The sequence below is a fragment of the Erythrolamprus reginae genome, chromosome 4 (genome assembly GCF_031021105.1).
Source record: "Erythrolamprus reginae isolate rEryReg1 chromosome 4, rEryReg1.hap1, whole genome shotgun sequence".
In the NCBI taxonomy this organism is placed as follows: Eukaryota; Metazoa; Chordata; class Lepidosauria; order Squamata; family Dipsadidae; genus Erythrolamprus; species Erythrolamprus reginae.
The window spans coordinates 31,382,067-31,409,260 of NC_091953.1; positions in this window are offsets into that span (position 1 = coordinate 31,382,067).

Genomic DNA, 27,194 nt, shown 5'->3' on the forward strand with positions numbered 1-27,194 from the left:
CAGATCCACCCCTCAATATTTTCTAAATTCTAAACTTCCTTAATTATATCAGTTACTTAAATAAACTACAAATCTTTTAAACTATTCTGCTCTTATTTTCCTCTTTCATAAATTACCTTTTACTAACGAATATATATACAGTGATACCTTGTCTTACAAACTTAGTTGGTTCCCGGACGAGGTTCTTAAGGTGAAAAGTTTGTAAGACGAAACAATGTTTTCCATAGGAATCAATGGAAAAGTGATTAATGGGTGCAAGGCCAAAATTCACCCCTTTTGCCAACCGAAGCGCCCATTTTTGCACTGCTGGGATTCCCCTGAGGCTCCCCTCCATGGGAAACCCCACTTCCGGACTTCCGTTGCCAGTGAAGCACCTGTTTTTGCACTGCTGGGATTCCCCTGCAGCATCACAAAAACACAGAAGTCTGGAGGTGGGGTTTCCCATAGAGGGGAGCCTCAGGGGAATCCCAGCAACACAAAAATGGGTGCTTCGCTGGCAATGGAAGTCTGGAGGCGGGGCATTCCAGAGGCGGTGGTGGGTTTGTAAGGTGAAAATAGTTTGTAAGAAGAGGCAAAAAAATCTTAAACCCCGGGTTTGTATCTCGAAAAGTTTGTATGACGAGGCGTTTGTAAGACGAGGTATCACTGTATATACGTATTAAAAATTGGAAATTAAATGTTTCAATTACAAATATAATATATGATGTAAATGGTAACAATAAGGATATTTTTTACTTACATGGTTTGAGAAATATATTATCGATACAAAATATTTCATTCTTAAAGGGGCAGGTTTCCCATACCACAAAAGAAATATGGTATGATAATTGTCTCAGAAGGGACCCTTCCCACTTTCCTAGGCTGCAAAAGTCACTAGGAGAAATGCATTTTCAGACCTGCAAGATCCTATTGCAAGATTTGTAACCTTGCAATCAAATTGAATTTCTTCATCTTAGTGTGCTTCCTGTCTGGATTATCTCACAAGGCTCACAATAATAGAAAAGGGTGATGAATTTAGCTGCAAGGATGCTCCTGGTTCCCGCTCCAGGCAATAATGGCCTTTATCCTACATTTCCCATTCAAGTCACATTTATATAACAAGCTGTTAGTTAGCTTCTTGTGTACCAGAGGTACATATCTTAATTTATATCTTTAAAATGAAGCGATTTATATCTGCATTATTCATCTGTTCATTAAATGTTTATGTTGCATTGAAAATAGTCCACAATAGAAATTGACTTTTGTTTTGGTTCATTTGAAATTGTGTATGACTCAGTAGCTTCTGGTTGGATAAACTCAAAGTTAATGAGTCAAGTTATACTGTATGGCAAATATATAGGTTGGTAGGAACACTGAGTAAATGACACAGTAACTTTATTGCTTGGAGATCTTTCGAACCTTTTCATGCATTGGTAAAGGTAAGAAAGTTTTACTTTAATCTTTTTAAAAAAGTAACTATTTTCTAACATCTCTTCCCCAAAAGACAATCAGAGCTGTCATGGGCCTCCCCAGATATGCTCATGTTTCGCCACCACTCCGCGAGCTGCATTGGTTGCCAACTAGTCTCTGTGGTTGCCCCTACCCTCTGGAATCAACTCCCTCCTAGAGATCAGTTTTCCAGAAGAGCTTTAAAACACATCTATGCTGGCAGGCATGAGGCTGCTGAACTTGGTTGTTTTGTGTCAGCGCATATCATTGTTCAAGATATGACAGTGGGTGGTCTGCGATATGTTTTAACTTAAGGGGTTTTTCATAGTGATGTTTTATGGTGTTGTTTTATTTAATTTTGATTTCTTCCATTGTTATATATTAATATGTTGCAAGCTGTCTTAGAAGTCTCAGACGCAGGCAGCCTAGAAATCGAACAAATAAATAAATAAATTCCATAGTCACTGAGCACTGAGTTTTCAGGGGCTCCTTTTCATCAATAGTAGCTTCCTTATTGATATGGGTAGCTTGTTTTTCTTGGTTATTGTGGTTATGGTAGTTATAGTGGTTATGCTTGTTGAAATTGGCATTAGAAAATGTGAACAACACAAGACAGTATTTCTGATGCACACTGGCTAATTGAGAATGTCAAAAAAGAAGTCAATATATAAGAAGTTATTATTATTTATTATTATTATTATTATTATCTATTAGATTTGTATGCCGCCCCTCTCCATAGACTCGGGGCGGCTCACAACAATAACAAAGACAATGTCTCAGTTCCCCCATGCCTGATGGCAGAGATGGGTCTTAAGAACTTTACGAAAGGCAAGGAGGGTGGGGGCAACTCTGATAACTGGGGGGAGTTGGTTCCAGAGGGTCGGGGCTGCCACAGAGAAGGCTTTTCTCCTGGGTCCCGCCAAATGGCATTGTTTAGTCAACGGGACCCAGAGAAGGCCAACTCAGTGGGACCTAACCGGTCACTGGGATTCATGCGGCAGAAGGCGGTCCCAGAGATATTCTGGTCCGATGCCATGAAGGGCTTTATATGTCATCACCAACACTTTGAATTGTGACCGGAAATTGATCAGCAACCAATGCAGACTGCGGAGTGTTGGTGTAACATGGACACATAAAGCATAGACATATAAAGCAGCTTTATCAGAATGATGTATACAGTCAACCTTCCCTTATACTGTCTGAACAGAGTGATATTGATGTTACATTATGTTATACCAGCCTGTACCCTCCCCTGGAAGGAATGGGGAAATGTTTTTATTTTTATATAGTGTATATCCTGAAAGGTGTTTTCGGTTCCATTGACCGCCTGGGAGCATCACATGACCAGTTTCATCCTTTTTTGGGGGGAACTCTTCAGATATAGGAAGCCAGAAGTTACCCTGTGGGTTCAATAGCTCTGCTGGGAATTGAACTCATGGCCCTTTAGTTGACTCTGTACTTGGGTACATGACATAATATACCTATATGTATATCTCTGTTCTGAGACTTAAGGAGAAGTAGATTGTATATAGTGCCTCTTCTTTTCCATTATCTGTTTGGGATTACTCAGAAAGAAAATTGATATAGAGGAATAAGTATGCTTTGCCATATTCTTACTTTGCATAGTTAAAAGTAATATGACCTTATATTATTCTTTGATCTGGTCCCTTAGATAAAATTTGGAGGACATTTTGTGACAAAATGTTCCCTTTTAATGAGGAACATTTTTAATGAGTGGCATGTTAAGAATAGTTTTTTGAGCATGGCTTGCTCTGGCCTCAGTCTTTCATTTCATAGTTTTGTTTTGTAGAATGGGTATCATAAAATAGATCTGTGGAATAAAATCTTATTAGATGAATAAAATCAAATGTGTGTGTGTGTGTGTGTGTGTGTGACATTTTTTTTTGCTGAATTTGAAAATTTAGGGAGACTAGGATAGATCTATTTCAGCCTTATTTTGGCCTCATCAGCTAGCCATACCCACTGGGACTTGAACCTGCAACCTTTGCCTTGTAAGGCAGAGAATTATCCTTTAGGCTACAGTATCCAATCCCTTCAGCTCTGCACCAGGGAAGGGTTACATATTTTGTGTCAAATCACCCTGGTGTATCGAAGGAACATCACAGCTCCTTATTTGCCTCTCGGCCCAACCCAGGGCCATTTCCAAGGCAGTTAATTTTATTGATAGCCGACAATTCTATCTATATGTGTCACATGGGTTTTTTTTGCTGAATTTGAAAATTAAGGGAGACTAGGATAGATCTATTTCGGCCTTATTTTGGCCTCATCAGCTAGCCATACCCACTGGGACTTGAACCTGCAACCTTTGCCTTGTAAGGCAGAGAATTATCCTCTAGGCTACAGTATCCAATCCCTTCAGCTTGTGTGTGTATATATATATATATATATATATATATATATATATATATATATATATATATATATATATATAATTAATAATTAATCTCTCAACCAAGTTAACAATTTGGGTTTTAGATTTGCAGGGAATTCTGTCACTTTATGTTGAAATTTTATCTATACAGAAATGCACATATACTGAAAATCTTTTTCACAAAGCACATACAATATGAGTTCCATATTCATATTTGCATGTTTTTCCATCCAATCTTGTATTTCCCTTGGTTCTTGTATTAATCCCTTCCTCACTTTTGGTTTTCAGCTATAGGTTCTTAGCTCTTGTCAAGCTAAGAAGGACATCAATGTCTATCAACCTTAATATATTTAGCGTATGGAAACTGACTTGATACGCACCACCCAGGATCATGTTGCATCAGCACTTCCCAAATCTGCCTATCTCTATAAAAAGCAGAATTTAGAAATATTTCTTAGCCAGGTGGCATCTCTCTCAGAATCAAAATTAGAGTATTCTATGCCAGCTTTCAGAGTGATCTCTTGTATGATCTTGGTGCTTCTATGAGTAAATTGAGGATGGTAATACTTTGCCATCTTTTAGAGAATAATTTGACACCTCTGGATGGAAGGTGCTTGAAGAGTGTAAGCATTATTATTATTACAATGATCTATGAATACTATTAATGTGCATGACATTTTCATTCTCTTTTCAAAATCAGCCCACAGTGTTTGACTTTATGCAGCCAAATGAACTTTTCTGAATAGCAGCAGAGATGAGGGCTTTCTTGTCTTGGCTTAAGTTTCAAATTCCTCTTATGGTCTTTTTATTATTGTTAAGGGTCTGTAAGAATATCACTTAGCCAGGTTTTTAACACTTACCGATTGCAGTGAAAAAGGAGCTGGATGAAAATGAGCTAATACTTCTGCCAATATGAGTTAATACCCTGTTTTCCCCAAATTAAAACATCCCCTGATAATAAGCCCAATCAGGCTTTTAAGTGCATGGCAATAAGACCAAGCACTTATTTCAGGGTTAAAAAAAATAAAAATAAAATAAGACAGGATCTTATTTTCAGGGAAACACGATATTAATATTGAATTAATATTGGAGCTTCTTTGTATCAACCAGCATGACTGTTGGATCAAATCCCCTACGTAGTATATTGCTATCTTTATTGCTGCTACTGACTGTGTGACCACCCTAACTGAAAAAGTATAAGCTCTCCCCCTTTTCCCTACCAAAATTTAGAAACCGATCAAGCAAACTGTAAGTATTTTGACAAGTGTTGAATAACTATAGACTTTCCAGGAAGAAAATAGACCATTGTGGCTATTTCCATAGCTTGAAAATACGAACTCTTGCCAGAATGTTCTACTCAGTGGTTCCCAAACTTGGGGAAATTACCCAAATTGGATAAAAATGGCTTTTGTTTGGTAATGATACACAAATCCATTACCTGATTACCGTGGGACATTTAAATGAGGACTTTTGATAAGCTGTTTTGGATAGTGAAGAAAAGTTTGGGAAGCACTTTCTAACTGTTTTGAAAAATGTACAAAAATGTTACAAAACTGTATGAAATTAATTAAAGCAGGACTAGAAATTCATTTCTTTTAACTTTGGTCACTATCACAATTAATGCGTGAGGGGACTCAGAAAGCAGACTTATTCAGTTGCATGGTGCTTATCTATTAGAATGTTATCCTTCAGACATTTGTGCAGTTCCCACCCTTATGATGCTCTATAAATTATTAGTATAGGATTAAATGGATGTGGATCCATTTCTTCTTTAACTTAGTTTTACTTAATTTAATGCTCTTAATAATGTATTATCGCTATCTCTATAAGAATATCTCTCTTTAATAGAGAACAGACTGGATATGAACTAATTGGATAAAAACTAACCACAGCAAATATGATGGATTCTTGCATTTTTCCAATAGCACCAATAATTGTTCTGGATTTTTTTTTCTTTTTTTTTCTTTTCTTTTTTTTAATTCATTCATTCATTCATTCATTCATTTATTTATTTATTTTGTCCGGTACAGGTATGACGGTCTTGGTATATTCGGGTTTCTTCCCGTGTAGGATTTGGAAATTTCTGGCGACGTTTCGACGAGGTCTCACTCGTCATCTTCAGGCTGGTGTTTCTGTCCTTGTTCTCAGGCGAACACTGCGAGACCTGAGCTGCCTTCCTTCTATAAATACTGGTGGCTGGGTGTGATTTGATGGTTCAGCAATTGCCTGCTGTGTAGAAACTTCCTGGTGAGTCAGTGGGGTAACAATTGGGGTCATTGATGTAGCTGAGGTATGCTGATTAGTTAATGGTTGTAGATTAGGCGTGATATCCTGAGTAGTTGGAACTTGCAGGCTACTTGATTGCTTTACAATGTGTGTTCTGAGTCTGGTTTCTATGGCTGGGATACCTTTGAGGGCTGGTTTCCAGATGTCTGGTAAGCGGGAGGTATCATCCCGCTTGTTCATATTTTTGGGATGTTTTTGGGAAGCCATCGAGATAGAAAAACATCCCAAAAATATGAACAAGCGGGATGATACCTCCCGCTTACCAGACATCTTGTTCTAAGGCGAAAGGAGCTGGATGTGTTCGCCTTAGAACAAGGACAGAAACACCAGCCTGAAGATGATGAGTGAGACCTCGTCGAAATGTCGCCAGAAATTTCCAAATCCTACACGGGAAGAAACCCGAATATACCAAGACCGTCATACCTGTACCCGTGAAAATCTACGAATATATACACACACACACACACACACACACATATAGTAAAATACATGATGAAGGTTATAGAGGAGATACTCTTAGTAAAATATATCTATGAAAGAATAGAAAAGAAGATATAGTTATAGAACATATCAATGAAAGAATAGAAGAAGAGATATAGGAATAGAAGAAAGGTATAGGAGATATAGCAGAGCAATAGGACAGGGGATGGAAGGCACTCTAGTGCACTTGTACTTGCCCCTTACTGACCTCTTAGGAATCTGGATAGGTCAACCGTAGATAATCTAAGGGTAAAGTGTTGGGGGTTTGGGGATGACACTATGGAGTCCGGTAATGAGTTCCACGCTTCAACAACTCAGTTACTGAAGTCATATTTTTTTACAGTCAAATTTGGAGCGGTTAATATTAAGTTTAAATCTGTTGTGTGCTCTTGTGTTGTTGTGGATGAAGCTGAAATAGTCACCGACAGGCAGGACGTTGCAGCATATGATCTTGTGGGCAATACTTAGATCTTGTTTAAGGCATCTTAGTTCTAGGCTTTCTAGGCCCAGGATTGAAAGTCTAGTCTCGTAGGGTATTCTATTTTGAGTGGAGGAATGAAGGGCTCTTCTGGTGAAGTATCTTTGGACATTTTCAAGAGTGTTAATGTCTGAGATGCGATATGGGTTCCAAACAGATGAGCTGTATTCGAGGATGGGTCTGGCAAAAGTTTTGTAAGCTCTTGTGTGTGTAATGCATAATAGGAAAGGGAATGGCATTACGTTAGTATCATATTCATTTGACTTTTTTGTGGTCTTAATAAGTCCAGCTGTAGATAAGCAGACCCTTGAATTTTTAACCCAAATACCATGAAAAATATGAATCAGCTTATCTGCAGGTGGTGCACTTTTAATCGATTTAAATGTTTTTTTAAAAATGCAAATATCCTGTTATCTACAGGTGGGCTTATACCTGAATATATATGGTAGCTGAACAAACTGGCAGTTTTCTATAAATATATGCATGGTGAGTTACCCAACCTGTTTAATGCAAGCTATGTCATTTTTCATTCAAGACTACTGATCATATAACTGAACATGCAACTTAGCTTTTATGTTAGCTTCCTTTTAGCAAAAGGAAAAGAAAAATACAGTGTTCATAGAATGGAAAGAATAAACATAGGCATGTATTCATTTGTAAAATGTTAATGATGGATAAGCTTAAGAAAAATAAAAAAGAAAACTAAAAGGAGAGGAATATCCAATATAACATTATAGTTAGTTTTAAATTGGGGAAAGAAATAATATGTGTTTTCAACTGTCTGGGTTTTTGTGTATGTGTGTGATTTAGAAAGACTTAATAATTCCCTTCAATTTCTGAAACAAATAAACATGTACCAAGATATTAAAGATTTATTGCAAAAATCCCCACATATATTTAACCCAATTTTGGGAGAGTGAGAATGAGCTGAATAAATATTTATTATTTAAATGGTGGACAGACTCTCTATATTTATTTATTCCTCTGTAATCCTCTCTGAAGTTTTATAAATATTGCAAAAGATTGGTCAATAATACAACATGCTTTAACTAATCCAGCATAACGATTAGGAAGTGTTTAGAATAATATTGTTCTCAGCAAATATTGCATAGATGTGCCTAATGACACGAGTGGAACATTGTAAACTCCCTAAACTAAGGGCTTCTGCTAGTTCCTATCATTCTATCAGTACCTATTAGGGCTGTCAGCACTATGCAGCTGGACAGATGGTTCTTTTTCAACAGCCACCTGATCTATAGCAACAAGTTAATTCTGAAGAGAAATAAGAATTACAGTTGTGGCACTATTACTTTAGGTTATTTAAACATAAGATACTTGAGTGCTCTGATTTCCTGATTCTGCCTTTTTGCACGGATAGGCAGTTGGGCTTCCTTCCTCCCTCCCTTTCTTGATCCTGTCTTTTTCTACTGATAGGAAGTTGGGCTCCTTTCCTCCCTCACCACTTTTCTGATCTTTAGTGATGGGCGAACCCAACGGTGTTTGGGTTCGGCAAGTTCGGACGAACTTTATGCAAAATTCGGCCGAACCCAAACTGAACTCGAACCCGAACGGGGAATCCCTCCCAGGAAGAGATTCCGGGGGCGGAGCTTTGACGTCACCAGCAGGTTGGTAAGGACGCCAAGGTGATCACTTCCTGGATTCCATGGAATCCAGGAAGTGATCATCTTGGCGTCCTTAGCAACCTGCCGGTGACGTCAAAGCTCCGAACGCTGAACATGACCCTGAACTTTGCCCAAAGTTTGAAAAAATTTCGGGTTTGTGTTCGGCATACCGAACACTGCAAAATTCGGTATGGACCTGAATTGTGCCGGTTCAGTTCGCCCATCGTTACTGATCTTACCTTTTTCCACCAACAGGCAGTTGGGCTATTTTCCTCCCCAATTCCTATTCCTGGTCCTGCTTTTTGCCACCAATGGGCAGGTGGGCTGCTTTTCTCACCACCACCACCACCCCACCCCCATTTATGATCCTGATTGTGGGAGGAGAAGTTGTCCAAATTTACATGAATACTTGGGAGATCATGGTCTGTTTTACCATAGTGTTGGATGAGTAATATATTGTTAAAAATATTGGTCCAGCTGGCCCGGTAAGGGCTCTTTTCCAGGGTTACATGAGAAGATGGTCAACAGTTTTAAAGGTGGAAGAGGGGTCTACATCCCAATGGTAGATAAAGTGGCAAAACCATCTTCTAGGAGAATGGAAACTCTCACTGCAAACCTCCACTACCTTGTGCCTATATCCATAATTGGAAAAGGTTTCAGGAGTAAACCTTGAGGCAAAATCTGGAACCGGAGTCCCAGAAACAGTTAGCAATAGCATTTGGATTTATATACCGCTTCATAGTGCTTTTACAGCCCTCTCTAAGCAGTTTACAGAATCAGCATATTGCCATCAACAATCTGGGTCTTTATTTTGTCTACTTCAAAAGGCTTGAAGGCTGAATCAATCTTGAGTCAGTGGTGAGATTTAACCGCTGAACTATAGCTAGCAATTAGCTGAAGTAGCCTGCAGTGCTGCACTCTAACCAATGCGCCATCCCGACTCTAGTATGTGACTGCTGCCATGTTCTGATAACTCCTACAATGTAGCTGGAATCAGTTGTATTGGCTCTGCTATTCCATTGGATTATTTCAGAGATGTGGAGATGGGGGATCTGCTGCTTGGGTAACAGTCTATCCTAACCTATCTAGGCCTCGTGCTCTGGAGAGGTTACTCAAGCTTTGCATTTTAGGAACTCTTTCCAGAGCATGATACCATAGTCTTTTGAGACCAAAGGATGCCAGTGAGGATGACTTGAGCACTGATTCATCAGAATTCTCTCACTTGCAAATTCAATAATCAATCTGGATTTTTAAAAGACAAGCTGACAATAAGAATCTACTTTACTTCCCTGTTCTTCTAACTCAAATTATTATTATTATTATTATTATTATTATTATTATTATTATTATTTAGATTTATATGCAGCCCCTCTCTGTAGACCCAGTCTTTAAAAGAAAAAACAAATCCAGAGCCAACAGAGGTACCCAGCAATCACCTCTGCACACACACTCACTCTATAGCAAAGAAGATGGCATCAATCTTCTATGTTTCTATGTAACAATATAGTTTCTAGCAGGCATGTCAATAAGAAACTGAATGACAATTATACCTGACTGTGCAACCGAGTTGATCCTGTGCTTTTACAATCCCAAGCCATGAAATATGAGCTGAAATAATAAAAAGGTTACCCCCAACTGAAAGATAAGTTCTTGGTTTGACCTACAGGTTCCAACTTTCATTTGTACCTAGGTGGCTCTTCTTTTTATAAGCCCCTTCAACCTTTGTTTAACAACTTGCATTTCTTTTTTCTCCCCAATTTCCTCTGGCTGCTGAACAGTAGAAGCTGAAATTGAAAAGATACGATTACAAAGTGCTTTATTGTTCAGGCAGAAATAATCCAGCTGATTATTTCTCAAGATATCAGATTGCTAATACAATTCCATACTGTGATACTTTAAATTTTGTTGAAGAGCATATGAATGTTATTCTGTCTCATGCTGTTCCCAAAAAACCCTCACTTCCAGAGATGGGGATTGAAGCACAACAGGATTTGTGTGTGGGGGGGGGAAGCAATCACATCAACTATTTCCAATGGTCAATGGAAAATTATCCTGAATAATGTTGCCCACACATGACTATTGGAGAATAAACTGTTGCTTGCTCTGTGACGAAAAATCTTAGTGGAAAAATGGCTAGGGACATTCTTTCTCCTTTGTGGCCTTTGTTTAGTTGTTGTTTAGTTTCTCCAGCATTGTTCTGATAAACTGCCTATAATAGGCACCAGGAGATGGTAAGGACTAACATTTCCTGTCGTAAAAGACTTTGTTTGTAGGAATACATACACTTGTAGCTCTCTGCCATTATTTTGAATGTATTTTTAATGTCCACCAAGAGCTTATGCACCGAAGACAAATTCCTTCTGTGTCCAATCACACTTAGACAATAAAGAATTCTATTCTATTCTATTCTATTCTATTCTATTCTATTCTATTCTAGTCTAGTCTAGTCTAGTCTAATCAAGTCTAGTCTAGTCTTATCAAGTCTAGTCTAGTCTAATCAAGTCTAGTCTAGTCTAGTCTAATCAAGTCTAGTCTAGTCTAGTCTAATCAAGTTTAGTCTAGTCTAATCAAGTCTAGTCTAGTCTAATCAAGTCTAGTCTAGTCTAGTCTAGTCTAGTCCAGTCCAGTCCAGTCCAGTCCAGCCCAGCCCAGCCAGCCCAGCCCAGCCCAGCCCAGCCCAGCCCAGCCCAGCCCAGCCCAGCCCAGCCCAGCCCAGCCCAGCCTAGTCTTTCTCATATTTCCTATTATCATCTGAGGACAGTGCATATTTTTGATCTCCCAGTTGTTTGTTTTTCATTATTACATTCATAATTTCTTAGTGAAATTGCTCATGACTGTAATAATGAAAAACAAACAACTATATTGGGAGATCAAAAATGGCAATGGGAAAGATGAAACAATAATTCTAGAGCTGGAGAAAATTTTCTAAGCAGATGATGTATATGTTAGTCTTGAAATTGACGATGGAATGCTTTTTTTAATGTCAGGAATTGTATCTTCTTTTTTTGTTTGTTTGTTTCACACATCACACATCAACTATCACAGGTCACAGTTGGGAAAATTAAGAGAGTTAAACCGGCTTTCAAAAACATTATTTAAGTTGCCATGATGGAAGATGATAACCTGCTGCAGGAACAGCTTAAATTTATTTTAAAATTCCACATCAACCTCAGTAGAATGATTTGGCAAAAATTGTAATGAGCCAGTATGCAGATAAACCTAAGCAAGCTACAGAGTTGCACTTTTATTTTTTCCATGATGATAAGGTGGCAGAGTTATGTTTACTTATCCACAGTAGCTATATGCTGTATCTACTCAAACGACAGATTGCTTGAAAGCTGCACATACACAAATTCCATTGGATCATCTGCAAAAAACACTGCCAGATCTGAAAAAACATATAAAGAGAGATGGGGCTAAGTTGATGTGTTTAGTATCTCCAAGGTAGGTGTTAAATCTACAGCAAGAACATGCTCAGATTCTCTTGAATGAAAATAGCATCCTTTGTGCAATTTTGAACCAGAATTCTACTTGGGTTAAAAAAAAATGTAGACAGGTTTAGAGGGGATTGCCCAATATATTTTCAACCACTTCTAATCTCTGCTCTGCTAATTAAGATTAAACCTTATTCTGAAATAGTTTCTTATATATGCACAACTCTTCAAATTTTTAAAAAACAAATAACATTGTAAGAATCTGCCTTTATATCAGTTAGCCAAGGTACAGTTGAATAAATATAAAAGGCTGAACTTATCATGATTTGGACGAGGAATCACTTTAGTAAAAATGAAGTTCACTGAATACCTTCTACTTCCTGTTCATGGAAAAATATATTCGGAGCAAAGGTGCCAAGCGTTCCCACTCTACTAACTTAGATCAATGAAAGGATCAATCTCTTTCATTCTTGTTTTAGCTGATTATCTCTCAGCAGTTTGCACAAAGTTAATTTTACGTATGCATGCTGTTGCCCCATGCTAAAACCGATCCAGATATACAGTACTTTGAACACCACACGGTACATAAAATTCGATGAAGCCAATCTGGGATGAATTTATGGAGGAGATATAGAAGCAGACATTAGTGTGCTGAACACATCCATTTTTCCCACTGTGTGCTGCTGAAGTTAGATTAATAAAAATGTACAGATAAGAATCAGATATTTTTTTTATTAAAGTATGCTCAAACAGCTTCAATGCCTGACTACTCCCTGAGAACATGGGCTGGAAGAGTGCCAGCCTCTCTTTTTTGATTATGTGTGCTGCTTATCATATTTAATATGAGGTTTTCTTGGGGAAATGCAGAAATAAACTGCAAGTTATTTGAGTTAAAAGGGGTGTTGGACCTACCTGATGTTGTGGTTGGCTCTGGCCCAGCTCCTGCCCCAGGGAATGGGGAGGTGGATGCAGGGGAAAATTCAACATGTCACAGGCCTGTGTTATTGCCTACAGAATCAGGTCAGAGTTTAGTTTTCTCGGAGGAAGAAGAAGATGGGAGTGACTTGGCAGAGGAGGGCTTGGCACACAGCCAAGGCAGTCAATCTTCCTTATCTTCTATAGCTTCAGATGATGACATTTTGGATCCATGCAAGCGCAGAATTATGCGTAGAAGAGACCAAGTAAGAACATATTACAGGAAATAAGGGAGGCCACCTGTGTTTGGGTGGGGCTCCAGTAATTAGGGCTGCTGCTATAAATAGCAGCATGTGGGTTTGGCCATTGTGGAAGAATATCTGTTGCAGTTTTGTCAGGAATCTTGTGTGCTGGACTTTGTTGCTTTTTCACGCCTTGGAAACCAAAGCACAGCAGCGTGTGTGTGTGTCTCCCTTCGTTGGAAGAAGAAGGGGTGTGAAGCTTCTCCACAGCTGCTGGCTAAGTATTTAATGACTGCATAAGGGACATTGTACAGACTACTGGGTTGCTTTGGGAAGAGTGCTCTTTGCAATACAAAAAGAGTGCTTAGTTTATTTTGACTTTTGTGATAAAGAACATTGTTTTGCATTTTGAAACGTGCGTGTGTCTGAAATTTGTATCCTTGAATTTTTGGGAGGTTCCTATCAGAGAGCCCGACAGAACACCTGATATGTCCTTTCTTGTCAGATGTAGCTAGCATTCAAGGATAGGAAGACACTGCCCTTTAGCCAATCTGGACTGAGTGTAAAAAAGTATAAACTGTGTCCCTCTGACTAATAACCCCTTTCTTTATGCGAAGGACAATGGCAGACTCTGTGTGCAATTCCCCACATAGTACAGAACCAAACAGAACCATAAAACATAGAACAGAACACGAACCTCCAGTGTGTCAGCCAAGGCAAAGAAACAGGTGGGACTTAGAGGCTACCTCCACCCTATGAGAAAGGGTGTGTCAATAACCACAGACAAGAAACGAAAAGAAAACCAAGGCTAATAATTTTGGTGATATCTTCATGGCAAATTCATATACTGCATCCTTTTGAAATGGCTTCAGATTCAGCTTATCCAAAAGAATTACTTATTTATTTATTTATTTTTTATTGGAATTGTATGCCGCCCCTCTCCGCAGACTCGGGGCGGCTAACAACAGTGACAAAAGACAGCATGTAACAATCCAATACTAAACAACTAAAAAACCCCTTATTATAAAACCAAACATACATACAAATATACCATGAGTAAATTGCAAGGCCTAGGGGGAAAGAATATCTCAGTTCCCCCATGCCTGATGGCAGAGGTGGGTTTTAAGAAGCTTACGAAAGGCAAGGAGGGTGGGGGCAATTCTAATCTCTGGGGGGAGTTGGTTCCAAAGGGCCGGGGCCGCCACAGAGAAGGCTCTTCTCCTGGGTTCCGCCAAATGACATTGTTTAGTTGACGGGACCCGGAGAAGGCCCACTCTGTGGAACCTAACTGGTCGCTGGGATTCATGCAGCAATTTATTGAGAAGAATAAATTTATTGAGAAGAATAAATTTATTGAGAAGAATTTAGATTGAATGAATAGGTATTAATTTTTAATCTTTTTTTCCTTGTAGATTTTTACTGCCCAGTTAATATCACCTTTTCGCTTTCTGAGCTCTTTTCTGAAATATTAAGTTCCAATACTTCCTTTACAGATTAGGGGCATATTCTAGTAGACTTTTAGCCCTCGGCACAAAATATGTAAGCTCATCTAAGTTTCATTAAATTTCTCTAACTTATTAACCACCATAAGTACTGGGACTGAAATTTCCATGAGGGTTTTGTTCTCCCAAACATATATAGTGAATTCCAGTCGGGAAAAAATTTGATAAATGTAAAACTGCAGAAAAAATATTAAGTACATACATAAGAATTTGGAAGAAGTGTTTGAACCTAATGAACAGTAAGTAGCTGCTGTCTTTATAACCATGCAAGGTTTGAAGAATTTTTTTGGACTACAGTCCTAAAGGGGGGGGGGGGGGGGAATAACCTGTCAGCTACACAAGTGGCACAGCTCTTTCCAAAATCATATTTGTTCTTTCTCAAGCTGTTACAATGCAGAAATAATAAGTGTAACTTTCCTGTGTTCAGGAACCAATTTGTATTAAAATCTTTCCCTACAATTATGTACTTCATTCATGAAGGACTGTCAGACTTTGCAATTATTTACATTCATGTTTCTTGGGGGAGAATTCATAAAATGGATGCGAATGTTAGATCTTTCAAGTCTATTCATCAAAAAAATATACTTTTCATTTGTGCATTGTTTGCCTGATATTGTCAATCAGGCAAGCCCCATGCATAAGTAGATTTGTGAATGCACGCATACCTACAAAATGCACTATGGTTTGGAAACTATGGAGCCAATCATACTCAGATTGGGCTTTTGAGCAGATAGAGTACAATTCCATAAGGAATATAATGGTAGATAATTAATCAGTTGAATTCAGAAAAATCAGAATAAAGAGATGAGACTGAAAGAGGCACTTACCTCTAGTGGATGTTTGGGAAAAAAAAGGGCCTGTGATGAGTAAATCTGCTTCACCCACACATTGAAAGTATTTAAACCAGTTTGAGATGGGGCTTTGTGCTGAAGCATTTAAAAGAGCTATGAATTTTGGCAGCTTAAAAAAACACCTGCAGACTTCAGAAAAGATGGTTATTATTTGAAAGTCCACAATCTATTTATATCACAGACATATGCACATTCATAATAAAAGTAGACAGTACTGCAGTCTCAATGGCTTTTTCATTTCACATGATAGCATTATTTTTGTGTGTTGGATGGATAGATAAATACTGCTGCTATAAGAAATGAAAGGGCTGTATAGCTATCTGCTTTAGTATGCATAAATTTTATTGAATTCAGCCTGGGTAGATATACATTAAAAAAAATATTCAGAGATTCCAAAAATCTGTAGAGGGGATTGCCCACTATATTTTCAACCACTTCTAATATCTGCTCTGCTAATTAAGATTAAACCTTACTCTGAAATAGTTTCTTATATATGCACAACTCTTCAAATTTTTTAAAAAACGAATAACATTGTAAGAATCTGCATTTATATCAGTGAGCCAAGGTACAGTTCAATAAATATAAAAGGCTGAACTTATCCTGGTTTGGAGGAATCACTTTAGTAAAAATGAAGATTTTAGTTGAAGATTAATTTTGTTTTTAGGGTGCTACCAATAATTAGAGTTAAAAGTTGGCAGAATATATTGAATAACTATTGTAACAGGAGTAAGATAGTGATGTTTAAGCCAAAAAAAGGGGGGCTTAGGACTTCCAAATATTAAACTATATTATGTCGCTAATAGACTCAGACATTAGCCATTTTAAAAATAGCAACGAACACAAGGATTATTTTGGACTCTTTAGAATATTACGATAAAAACATAGATAAACCAGTAGCATTCCTATTCGTAGATTTACAGAAAGCCTTTGATAGTTTATACTGGCAATTCTCACAACACAAATAGCGTCAATGCAATTCGGTAATAAATTTACAGAACTCATTAAAACTATATACTCAATACAAACAGCCAAAATACTGATAAACAATGATATGACAGAAACAATAAACATAAAAAAAGGAGTGAGGCAGGGCTGTCCCTTAGCCCCCCTGATCTTTATCTTCGCACTAGAAGTTCTACTAAATAAAATAAGACACAACAAGGAAATCCAGGGACTAAAAATTAAAAATGAACACCATAAACTTCAAGCATTTGCTGATGACATGGTGTTCATTGTACAAGACCCCTTAAAATCTGCACCTATTTTAATTAACAAAATAAATAAATTTGGAGAGATTGCCGGTCTAAAAATCAATAGAGAAAAAACAAAAATGATAACAAAAAATATGACAAAACAGCAGATATTGAAACTAGAGGAATCTACTAAAATCAAAACCGCCAAAAAAGTTAAATACCTAGGACTATGGATCACCGCAAATTGCAGCACTATCAAGAAAGACAATTATGATAAACTAATTAATGAAATGGACAAAGATTTTTGCAGATGGTCAAAACTCCCACTTTCTATAATGGGGAAAATTGCTGTAATTAAAAGCAATATACTCCCTAGATTTTTATACCTTTTCCAAACTGCACCCATTAAATTAAACAGGACCTTTTTCAAAAACTTACACAAAATTTTTTGCAAATTTATATGGACAAAAAAAAAGGCCAGAATAAAACTTAAAGACCTACAAGACCATAGGTCAAGAGGTGGATTTGGGTTACCAAACATGGAACTATATTACCATGCCTCAATTGCAAATTTACTGAAAGAATGGATAACACTTAAAAATTCTAGAATATTAACACTTGAAAGCTATGACCTTCAATCCGGATGGCACAAGTTTCTGATGGCAGACATAGATAAAATACCAACATACTTCAGATCACAATACATTCGAAAAACCTTAATCAACACCTGGCACTTTATTAAAAAACCCCATTATCTCTGTATCCCAAAATGGATTTCCCCAACAGAAGCAATTATATACCCGAATGCATTAACCCCTGACAAAATTATAACATAGGACCAACTGTTAAACGAAAATAATGATCTAATCCCTAAACAAAAACTCATGGAAAAAGGTATTAAAGTAGATTGGTTACACTACCTACAAATTAAATCAAAATATAATGAAGATAAGAACAAATTAGGCTTTCAAAAAAACAATCTCCTTGATAAGATAATTTTTGGTCCACAAAAAAACCAAATATCAAACATATACAATATCCTCCTCCAACACGATACTGTAGAAGAAATAGTTAAAGGAACTATGATAGCATGGTCACAAAATTTTGGGTACACAATTTATTTAAACGAATGGGAAAAAATTTGGACTGTTAACTATAAACTAACGATGGCAACCTCATATAAGGAAAATCATTATAAAATGTTCTACAGATGGCACTTGCCACCTGCTAGACTTGCCAAAATGTATCCAAACCTATCACCACTATGTTGGAAGTGCAGGGAAAAACCAGGTACATACTACCACATATGGTGGACATGTGAAACCACCCAAAAATATTGGTATAAAATCAAAACTATGCTAGAACAAATTACTTCTCAGATCATCCATGCAATTTATTTATTTATTTATTTATTTATTTAGCTTTTCGAAAAGCCAGTAGAGTGGGAGCAGTGCGAACATGGGGGGGGGGGTTGGTTCCATAGGGGTGAGGGTGGCAACAGAAGAGACCGCCCCCTGTGATCCAGCCAACCTACATTATTGGGTCGATGGGACCTGGAGGAGGCCGATTCTGTGCGATCTAATAGGCCTCTGGGAAGTACGTGGCAGGAGATGGTCACGTAAATAGCCAGGCCCTAAGCCATATATGGCTTTATAGGTGATAGCCAACACCTTGAATTGTGACGGGAGACTAATTGGTAGCCAGTGCAGCACGTGGAGTGTTGGTGTTATATGGGCATGCCAAGGTACACCCATAACAGCTCACACGGCTGCATTCTGTACTATCTGCAGTCTCCGAACACTCTTTAAGGGTAGTCCCATGTAGAGCGTGTTGCAATAATCAAGAAGGGAGATAATGAGGGCTTGGGTTACTGTGCGCAAGGCTTCCTGGTCCAAATAGGGCCATAACTGGTACACCAGGTGAACCTGGGCAATGGTCCCCTTGGCCACAGCTGAAAGATGGTGTCTAAGATTTAGCTGTGGATCCTGGAGGACACCCAAGTTACAAACCCTATCTGAGGGCCTGGGGCTTGTTTCTGTGCTGCTTGGTATATTGTAAGTGGGATACATTGTGATATTTGCATTGTAATGGCTTTCTTCTGGTGACTTGACCATGCAGCCCATCTTTCTTCATGTGCCTCCTTATTGTGTATCTTGCAACAGCCACACCACATGTTTTCAGAGTGTCCTGTATTTCTTTGCACCCCAAACTATTTTACTGGCAGTTGTGGCTGACGGTTTAGTTGAATTATCTGACTGTGGTTTAGTTTCAACAGAACCCCTCATTTCCCACTTTTTGATTGGCATTCTCAATTCCTTGGGTATCTTTTTATATCCCTTTCCTAATTTATACAGTTCAACTACCTTTCCCTGCAGATCCATTGACAATTCTTTTTCTCTCCCCATGATTCAGAATCTAGACACGTCAGTGCAGCACTGGATGAAGGATGCAAGGGACTGTCAGGAGGCCAGAAACTGATTGGCCTTTTATACACACACACTGATTGCATGCAAACACATCATAGGTGAGGATGGTTACCTTTAATAGCCATTCACACCTCTTTGTGACAACCTATGTGCATTTTATCAGGCCAAAAGCACCAGGATATGTAAACTTTTTATCAGGGTCATTTAGGTAGTTTCTGTTGTCATTATGATTGCAAAAGAGTAAACACAGCTGATTGATAATAAAGGGCATCAGCCAAACACTGACCATGAGTGACAGAAAGGTTTTCATGATATCATTCATAATCTCTGAACATAGCCCTACATGGCATCGGACCAGATTACTTGTGGGACTGCCTCCTGCCGCATGAATCTTCTTTTTTAAAAAATATCTTATTCTTTTTGAATTTTAATTCTAATTTGATTTATGCTGTTAATTATACTTAAAGTTCAGATTTGTTTTATTTATATAAAACATCAGTTTTATTAGCAGCAGATCCTTGGGATCCAGAAGGAACGAAAATATATTCCAGTAAATATTTGGACCAAGAGAAATCCTTGTGGCTTGGAGAAATTAAATCCTAAAAACAACAGCAACAAAAGAATAAGGTCAAATATTTTTAACCTAGTAGACACATCAGTGATGTATGTATGTATGTATGTATGTATGTATGTATGTATGTATGTATGTGTTGGAAAAATAAATTGAAATAAATATAATTAATTTATATAATTTAGAGCTAAATATAGCTAACAAAGGGTTACAGTGGCACAGTGGTTAGAATCAGGGGTGGGTTCTAACTTACCTCGCTGCCTATCCTTCCATGTGCATGACTGCCATGTCACCACACCACATATGCACATGCACATTGCCAAAAACTTTGCTTTTGCATATGCGCCGAAGCAAAAATAAGCAAAAACAAGCAAAAAACAAGATGGCGGTGCACGCACAGGGCCAAAGACTCGGCTTCTGCTCATGCTCAGGAGCAAAAACTGAGCAAAAAAATGCCCTCTCCAAATTTTTTTTTAAAGATGGCAGTGTCCATAGACTGGTATTGACAGAACCGGCTCCATATTGTCACCACTGATTTATTACCGGTTCTATAGAACTGGTGCAAACCAGGAGGAACCCAGCTCTGGTTAGAATGTAGTACAGCACACTATTTCTGCTGGCTGCTGGCTACCTGTATTTGACAGATCAAATCTCACCAGGCTCAAGGTTGATTCATCCTTTCATCCTTCCAGGGTGAGTAAAATGAGGACCCAGCTTGTTGGGGGAAATAGGCTGCCTCTGTAAACCGCTTAGAGAAGGCTGTAAAAGCACTGTGAAGTGATATGTAAGTCTTAGTGCTAATGCCAAATAGTAAATACAGTGATCCCTCGATTTTCGCGATCTCGTTCTTCGTGAAACGCTATATCGCGATTTTTCCCACCCGATGACGTCACTCCCTTCCTTTCTCATCTTTCTTTCTCTCTCTCTTTCTCTATCTTGCTTCTTCCTCTCTCACACTCTCTTCCTCCCTCTCTCATCTCTTTCTTTCCTTCTCTCTCTTTCTCTATCTCTCCCCCTCTTGCTGGCGGGCGGCGGGCGGCGGGCAGGCGGCGGGAGGCCGAGCGGGGGCATCAGCGAGGAAGACCCAGGGAAGGTTCCTTCGGCCGCCCAGCAGCTGATCTGCTCGGCAGTGCAGCGAGGAGCCGAATCAGGGTTTCCCCTTTGCGTGGGTGGCGGGGAAACCCCGATCTTCGTCTGCTTGCTGCTGCTGCGCTGCCGAGCAGATCAGCTGCTGGGCAGCCGCAGCAGCAGCGAGCAGACGAAGATCGGGGTTTCCCCGTCGCCCACGCAAAGGGGAAACCCCGATTCGGCTCCTCGCTGTGCTGCCGAGCAGATCAACTGCTGGGTGGCCGAAGGAACCTTCCCTGGGTCTTCCCCGCCGCCCACGCAAACTCCACCATCTGCGCATGTGCGGACATGAAGAAAAGGGCGCACATGCGCAGATGGTGTTTTTACTTCCGCAACCCTACATCGCGAAAAATCGATTATCGCGAGGGGTCTTGGAACGGAACCCTCGCGATAATCGAGGGATCACTGTATATTAAAAAAAGGAACTTAAAATAAATCCATCATACTGTTCCTGTAAGCAAGCTTAATTAAGAGTTATAAAATAAATAAGAGACAAGAAACTAAAGGAATTAAAATGTGGGAAAAGTAAAAGAAGATGTCATTCACTATAGCATTCTTTCTTTTCCATCCTTGAAAGTCATCTCTGCTTTTTCTATGTCCATATGCAAATTCAGACACTACCTTTTATTCTTTTAATTTCTCAGCAGTTTTTTTTTCTTAAGGTCTCCTGAACTCCATCTATGGTTACAATTAAAACTTTGTCAATATCTCTTTCTAATTCACTCATTTTCTCTTCCTTTATATATTTGATTTGCAGTTCAGTCCCAATTCAGTTTTTCCAGGTAATCAAACTACTTATTTCATACTGGTCATTTTCTTCTGCATTCTACCTATATTAATTCAGTACCCAATCATCCTTGACCTAATGTTTTGTTATTTTAATCCTCAAGTATCCATTGCCACAGCAACAGACTTGCTTCTATGATTCTTCTAATGTATCCAGTTCTCAACCATAACATTTGTTGCATTGAAGGAGGATTTTTTTTAATGGTATTTTATCTCAAATAGGGATTCCAGGATTTTTTAATTAATAGGTTCAACACCATGAGAAATGTTTTAAAATCCCCAAATTAAATTTTCTAAAATTTACAGAAAATCATCTGAGTTGTCAGCCAACACCATAACACGCTATGCATTTCCATCCCTAATATACCTCAAGCATTTCCCAAACATTTATTGTGTCCATAAATATTTATCATGCATCTTTGTCTTTCTTCCTATTAAATAAACCATTTAATAAGCATTCTATTTTTTCTGACTATACTGTATTTCCATCATATTGTGTACATTCAGCAGCTAACCTTCAGCTCCATAACTGCCAAAATTCAAATCTACTCATATTATATTTGTTTATTTATTTATTTATTTTTATTTATTTGTCAAACAATTATAGGGTGATAATTTGTACAAATTAAACATTAGATAAGTAATGATAAAAAGTAACAAAAGAAGACAATAGGACAGGGACGGTAGGCACAATGGTGCGCTTATGCACGCCCCTTACAGACCTTTTAGAAAGGGGGAGAGGTCAATTGTAGATAGTCTAAGGATAAAGGTTTTGGGGTTAGGAGTAAAAACCACAGAATCAGGTAGTGCATTCCAGGCGTTGATTACTCTGTTGCTGAAGTCGTATTTTTTGCAGTCAAGTTTGGAGCGGTTGACATTTAGTTTAAATTGTTTTCGTGCTCGTGTGTTGTTGTTGTGGTTGAAGGTGAAGTAGTCGTTAACAGGTAGGACATTTTGGTATATGATTTTATTAACTATAATTAAGTTGGAACGGAGACGACAGAGTTGTAAGTTGTCTAAACCAAGAATTTCAAGTCTGGCGGAGTAAAGTATTTTGTTGTGAGAAGAGGAATGAAGGACTCTTCTTGTGAAATATTTCTGGGCTCTCTCAATTGTGTTGATGTCAGATATGCAATATGCAGAAACTTTTAAAAAATCATCTTCAACTAGCTCTTTTTTCTAACTGAAGCTGGGGAGGTTATTTTTAAATACAGGTTAAAACAATTTCATCATTTTTAGTCATTTGAAGTTTAACATAAGTAAGTCAAATAGCATTAGTAAGTCAAACAAGCAATAGCAATAGCACTTGGACTTATATATTGCTTCATAGTGCTTTACAGCCCCTCTCTAAGTGATTTTACAGAGTCCGCATATTGCCCCCAACAATTTGGATCGTCATTTTACCCACTTTGGAAGGATGGAAGGCTGAGTGAATCTTGAGCCTGGTGGGATCTGAACTGCCAAATAGTAGGTAGCTGGCAGGCAGCAGAAGTAACCTGAAGTATAGTACTCTAACCACTGTGTCACCATGGCTCAGGCAAACATATATGATAATTTATCTTTAACATATGTTCTCACTAATAATCTCTAAAACATTCCTTCTAGTATTCTGCACAATGTTTAATGTTTTGGTGTTCCATCAGATTTGTTTTTTTTTTAATTTAAGAGCGTAGTTCTTCTAAATTACCTCAACAAATTTCTGAATAAGAAAATACTTTAGAGGAAAAGACTCACTTCCCTTACCAATATAAAGAGTGGAAAGGAATTAATATTGGATTTCATATATTTCTGTATGTTATTATTTAGCATTTAGTTCATAGATAAAGGAAAAAGTTACAATTATGAGTACTGTATATGAAGAATAATTGTATAGAAATTATCATAATTGTAAATAATAATGTCATACAAAAGCAAAAGTATACAAAGGAAATGCAAATTGTGGTATCTTTAAATGCCACATGATTCAGAAAGTGTATGAAATATGAGTTTTTAATTTTATTTTTATATTACTTTTATTGCAGAATAAAATCAATACATAAAAAATAAAATAACAAAATTATCTTCATTAAAAATATAACCAGTCAACCATAGCAATAGCCCCCAGTAGACAGGATGATTTTTAATGTAAAATGGCACCTCAATGTTATTAATGATATCAACCAGAAGTAGATTGGTGCTACTGACAGCAGCTTCCTCAAAGGAGCTCTTGAGACATGGGTAACATTACTTGATTGATAAGATGTCCCATATATCCTAAGCAATACTTTCAATTACATCCGAAATCTAATTCTAATAGAATTAGAATTCTAATTCTATGCAGCCCAGGCATAGGTATATACATCATCGTCAGTTCCATTTAACTGAAAATATGCTATATTCCCTTCTGAATTTAGATAGCTTTCATAGGCATTTCTTTCCATTGTGATATTCTTCTCTTTGAAACATACCTCTCTTTTACACATATATCAAATATTGACCATTTATTAAGCATTTCATATTGATATTGTGTCATATATTTTATAATGTATTTCCTACCCTTTCTTCAGAATCCAATATTTGAAAAGCCAGAGTCAGTTTGCATATTTCCTATCATCTCCAGCACATTTGACTTGACAAACATGCCCAGAAATACATGCTTCTTTATACCTTTCAAGACATTAAACTCTCTTGTCACCAGAATCCCAAAAGTATTTTTCTCTTTTCTTTAATGAAAAAGTATAGACCACATAAAGCCAGAATTTTCTCCCTTAAAGGGACAAGGGAAAAAACGCACACGCATACAGAGTTATTTTTTGTAGATCTAGATTTTGTAGATCTAGATATTGACAAAATTGAACGGGTCCAAAGACGGGCTACAAGAATGGTGGAAGGTCTTAAGCACAAAACGTATCAGGAAAGACTTCATGAACTCAATCTGTATAGTCTGGAGGACAGAAGGAGAAGGGGGGACATGATTGAAACATTTAAATATGTTAAAGGGTTAAATAAGGTTCAGGAGGGAAGTGTTTTTAATAGGAAAGTGAACACAAGAACAAGGGGACACAATCTGAAGTTAGTTGGGAGAAAAATCAAAAGCAACATGAGAAAATATTATTTTACTGAAAGAGTAGTAGATCCTTGGAACAAACTTTCAGAAGACGTGATTGGTAAATCCACAGTAACTGAATTTAAATATGCCTGGGATAAACATATATCCATTGTAAGATAAAATGCAGGAAACAGTATAAGAGCAGTATACTGCTCTTAGCAGTATAAGATGGACCATGAGGTCTTTTTCTGCCATCAGTCTTCTATGTTTCTATGATTCCTTTTAAAATTTATAAATATTTCATCAAAAAAACCTATAAGTAGTTTTTGGTGGTGGTGTCCCAAATCCCACAGAACTTTAAATTAATATGGCTGCATGAGGCTGGAGGGGAGCCGGGCAGGAGAGAGGGAAGCTCATCCGAGGCCAGGAAGGAGAAAAGATGAAAAAAGCAAGGAGCGCAGACGCAGCAGCAGGGGAAAAAAGGAGAGCCGAGCCGAGACTAGTAATCCAGGAAGTGACAGCCACCAATCAGCTGGAGCTGCGCATGTATCTTCATTTCCGCCGGTGGAACTGAGTTCTGCCCCATCCTGCCTGTTGCCCACCAAGTCCGACCCATGAGTCAGGCGTACAGGTAATGGTGGCCATAAGATTTCACCGCTGGTTTTCAGGTTAAATACACGTTTCTTTCATCTATAATTCTCATATGCATTATCTGGATATAAATGGCAAATGTGAATTTGATGGTTAGATCAGCCTTTTAATGCAATTTAAAGCCCTTCATGGCATTGGACCAGAATATCTCCGAGACCACCTTCTGCCGCACGAATCCCAGCGATCGATTAGGTCCCACAGAGTGGGCCTTCTACGGGTCCCGTCAACTACACAATGTCGGTTGGCAGGCCCCAGGGGAAGAGCCTTCTCTGTGGCGGCCCAGACTCTCTGGAACCAACTCCCCCCAGAGATTAGAACTGCCCCTACTCTCCTTGCCTTTCGTAAGCTCCTTAAAACCCACCTTTGTCGTCAGGCATGGGGGAACTGAGACATCTCCCCCGGGCATATACAATTTATGCATGGTATGTTTGTATGTATGTTTGCTTAGTAAATGGGGTTTTTTTTAAAATATTTTAAACTATAATTTAGATTTGTCATGAAGTGTTTTATTTTGTTGTGAGCTGCCCCGAGTCTGCGGAGAGGGGCGGCATACAAATCTAAATAATAAATAAATAATAAATAAATAAATTGTCCCTCACCTTTTTGCACAGACCTGCTTTATTTTTTTGTTCTTGTTCCGACACTTTTTGACTTCAGTTCCTAGAAAAGGATTGTTGAGTTAAAGTTTCTAGAATATTTAATGGAGATGTCCCTTTAGTCAGAGAGTAAAGATTCAGTGTCATAGGCCAGATTTTCCTCTTCACTGAAAGAGGAAAAATGAAAGAATGTAATACTAAAGCAAAAAAGAAAATAGACGGCTCAGCGCAATAGCGTAACAACTACTCTGATGTGTCATCCTTACACAGGCAAGCAAAGATAAGGTCAAAAGTACCAATAGATTTCTGGAGAAAAAAAGGAAGTAGATCAAAATAAAAAGAAAAGAGAGAGAGAAAGGATTTTATAAAATACCTGCTATCTCATCTCATTCAATTCACCTCCGTCAATTCAAGTCACTCCCAGTGATTGCTACTGAATTTGGGATTGTTGAAAATGGATTACTACAATACATGCTGGGAATCAGATAATAGTACACTACTTATATAAAGTGCATAGAAATGACCATAATTGGATTGCATCTGCAAATATACAGTTTTACTTCTACTTACGAATTTAATTCATTCCATGAATTACAGTTTTACCTCTACTTACGAATTTAATTCATTCCATGATCAGGTTCTTAAGTAGAAAGGTTTGTAAGAAGAAGCAATTTTTCCCATAGGAATCAATGTAAAAGCAAATAATGTGTGCGAGGGAGGGTGGAAGGCCTGTTTCTTCCCAGGAGATTCCGAGAGAGGCCCCACAGAGGCTTCTCCCCCACCTTTTCTGGCCCTGTTTCCTCCCAGGAGATTCCTAGAGAGGCCCCATGGAAGCTTCTCCATGCCTTTTCCGGTTACAGTTTTGGAGGGTCTGGTTTGTAAGTGGAAAATGGTTCTTGAGAAGAGGCAAAAAAATCTTGAACACCCGGTTCTTATCTAGAAAAGTTTGTAAGCAGAGACGTTCTTAGGTAGAGGTACCACTGTATATGCAAACATTGTATTATGAGTATTAATGTATGTGGGTTAATGCATTGTTTTTAATAAAGACGGTATCAAGCAACAGTAATGATTAGAAGACTGTTGCTTAATACAGTTGATGTTATTCCTATAAAACTATCTCCTGTGGATGTAATCACTCAGTATATAAGAAAACAAACACAGGGGAGAAAAGGCTAGAACCTAATG